The following is a 3530-nucleotide window of genomic DNA, read 5'->3' as shown; positions in this document are numbered from 1 at the left end:
GGCGTAATAACTTCGTATAGCATACATTATACGAAGTTATACGATATAAGTTCCGAACCTGCGGCCTTGGTGCTACGGGGCCGGCCCCTCCCCTTCCTTCTTAGCCAATAGGAACAGTCCAGCTCAGCCTAGCTGGATATAAAAGGCCCACCCNCTTCCTTCTTAGCCAATAGGAACAGTCCAGCTCAGCCTAGCTGGATATAAAAGGCCCACCCGACTCTCCCTGCTGCTGCTCCCACTTCCGAGAGGGCAGCCTGCGTGTTCATCTTGCCTGCCTGATACACTTCAGCTGAATCCCTGTCTCCTGGTGTGTCTTATTTTGTGCTCGGGCCGGGGGATTTTCCTTTCAGGGCCCTCAATGCTTTTGCCTGTGTGGGCCCCTTCCTTCATGAAAAAAGTTAAAATGACGTTTTACAACTGTGTTGCTACAAAGAAAATTATATTGAAGGGCCGGCCAGTGGCTCACTCTGGAGAGCGTGGTGCTGACAACACCAAGTCAAGGGTTAAGATCCCCTTACCGGTCATCCTTTAAAAGAAAAAAAAAAAAGAAAATTATATTGATATTATATATAAAACATATTTTCTTCAACCTAAAAGTTCATTTTTCCTTCTGATTTGAAAAAAAAAATTTTTCATGAGCCCTTGGAGTGGGCTGAACGGTGGGCCCCCGAAGCTACATCTACCTCCTAATCCTCGGTATCTGTGAATATTATTTCATATGGCAAAAGATGTGATTAAGTTAAGGGCCTTGAGAGGAGGAGTATATACTGTATTATCTGGTGGGCCTAAATGCAATCCCAGGTCTCCTTATAAGAGAGCTGCACAGAAGGAGGGAGGGCAGGATGCGCATGTGGAGCACAGAGGATCTTTAGGGCAGTGAAACCGTTGTGTGATACTGCAACGGTGAATGAGGACATTACGCATTTGGCAAAATCCACTGAACTGTACAACACAAAGAGGGAGCCCTAGTGTAAAATGGAATTAATCATAGTAGATCGATATTAGCTCATAACTAACAAATGTACCACACTATGGAAACATTAATAAAAGGAGAAACTTGGGCCGGCCCGGTGGCGCACTGGATAGTGCACCGCTTGGGAAGTGCGGCAGCGCTCCCGCCGAGGGTTCGGATCCCACATACGGACCGGTTCCCGCTCACTGGCTGAGTGAGGTGCGGGAGCAACGCCGAGGGTTGCGATCCCGTTGCCAGTCCTGGTCCGGTACGGGCGCGACACTGAGGGTTGCGATCCGTTGCTGGACACGGAAAAAGATAAAAAAAATAATAATAATTAAAAAAAATAATAAATAAAATAAAAAAAAAAATAAAAGGAGAAACTGAAGGGGGGCGTAGGGGAGTGTACGGAAACTATCTGTATTTTCTGCTTAATTTCTCTACAAACCTAACACTTCGATAAGAATAACTAAAAAAAAAAAAAAAGTGGGGAGACACACACACACGCTCACACAGAAAAGGCACAGAGAGAAGGAGGAGGTCATGTGAAAACAGGCGGTGACTGGAGTGGATGTGGCCACCAGCCTAGGCTTGCCAGGGCTTGCTGCCTCCTCCCAGAGCTGGGAGACACACGTAGGATGGCCCCTGTCCCAGAGCTTCCAGGAGGAATGCAGCCTGGAGACACCTTGATGTTGGACTGCTGTTCCCTCGGACTGTGCGACACAATTCCTGTTGTTTGAAGCCACCCAGTTTGTGGCCATTCGATACAGCAGCCCCGGGACATTCATGGCCTCCTATCCTGGGCCCAGGGCTGCTCCTCCTCTGCTTCCTGGAGCTGCCACCCTCTGGTAGGGTCTGTCCCCAGCAAGGTCCCTTTGCACTGGATTAGGACTCCTGGCCAGGGTAGCCGGGGTGCTTGTGGGCTCATATGAGGACAGTAAGGAGGAGGTAGCCTTGGGGATCACAGGTGCCAACGGGTACCAGTTCCTCAACCTGGGGCTCTGCTTTCCCTCTACCGGCTTCTTGCTCAGCCCAGCCAGGGAAGAGCCAGCAGAGCCTCTGTCCAGCCCTTATCCCAGCCAGCACTTCCTGGGCTCTCCTGGAAGCCTCGAGGGAAGAAGTCTCATTGGACCAGAATGGAACATGTGCCTGTCCATGAGCCAATCAGTGCTAGGGGAGTGCAGGGTGCTGATTGGTTGACCCCTAGAGCCAGGTGAAGCTCCTCCCACAACTTGGCTTGGAAATGAGAAAAGGTGGGAAAACGTAGGAGCAGGGTTGACGTATCCACAATCGTGCAAGCAAAGGGGGTGCTCTGGATAATTCCCACATGGGCCACTCGGCCTCTCTGATCTCCATCTCTGCTTAAGTAAAATGGAGGTTTCACCCCCAGCCTGCCTGCCCTGGGGACTTTGCTTCTCCCCTTGCTGCCAACTCATGGCGGACGCTTATGGGGGCACTTTCTGCATGCCAGGCCCTGGGCTAATCAAGCGACATGCTTTTATCTCATTCGGTCCTCAGTCTCATTCAGGATGCTGGTTATTATGATTCTGTACAGCTTCACAGATGTGGGGGACTAAGGTTCAGAAAGGTACAATGACTGTCCCCTGTCATACAGCTAGTAGGCGTGGAGCTGGGATTTGTAGTCAGATCATCAGCCTCCAGAGCCTTTGTGCTCAACACCTGTTACCTGTCCTCAGGTAGTGAATAAAATCCTCTATGGAAGATGTCGCAGAAAGGGGGTCTTGCACGGTTCACCTGGACATATGCCTGGGCACACCGCCGCACATTTGTATTGTAACGACGGATGTGGACAAGTTCTTCTGTGTGACCTTCATGTTCCTCTTTGTGTGAACCACTTCCTCTGGCTGGGATCCCTTTCCCACCTTTTATGTCCTCATCTTGCCTCCTCTTAAAGCCCCAGCATCTCTTCCTGGACCTCACCTTGCCAGGTCACAGGCCCCTCAAACGTACCGAGTCCAAAACTGTACTTACTCCCGCTCCTCAATTTTGGCTCATCTCCTCCCCCGCTACCCCCTGCCCTCTCTGCTTTTCCCCGCCTGAGCATCTACCCAGATAGATGCCCTGCCAGCTAGGAGTCATTCTTTTGTAAAGAAACATTGCAGACTTTAGAATGGGCAAAAGCAATTATTACTCTCTGAACAGAATGCTGGAGCCTCTACTGATCACCTGATCTTATGGGATGTGTGCCTTTGTTTTTGACTGGACTATTTCATGCCTCTGCAGAGACAGAAGGTAACCTGTAGAAAATCTGGTGGCAATGTAAATAATCCTTGTCCACAGAAATGCGAATTATCTGTGTACAGTGAAATGCAATCGACTTTTGCCTGATGCATAGACCCGTTTTTGCGATTTCATTTCAGCGTTCCTTTGAACAAGTTGTAACACCTTGTAGTGAATTGAATTATGTCCCTCCAAACTCATTGAAGATTGAATTGTATCCCCCACGTTTTATGTATTAGAAACTTAGCCCCCCAGGGCCGGCCCGGTGGCGCACTCCTACAGTGTGCCGCTTGGGAAGTGTGGCAGCGCTCCCGCCGAGGGTTCGGATCCCACATAC

This window comes from Galeopterus variegatus, unplaced genomic scaffold (assembly GCF_000696425.1).
Source record: "Galeopterus variegatus unplaced genomic scaffold, G_variegatus-3.0.2 Scaffold9272, whole genome shotgun sequence".
NCBI classification, from domain to species: domain Eukaryota; kingdom Metazoa; phylum Chordata; class Mammalia; order Dermoptera; family Cynocephalidae; genus Galeopterus; species Galeopterus variegatus.
This window is presented reverse-complemented; position numbering follows the sequence as displayed.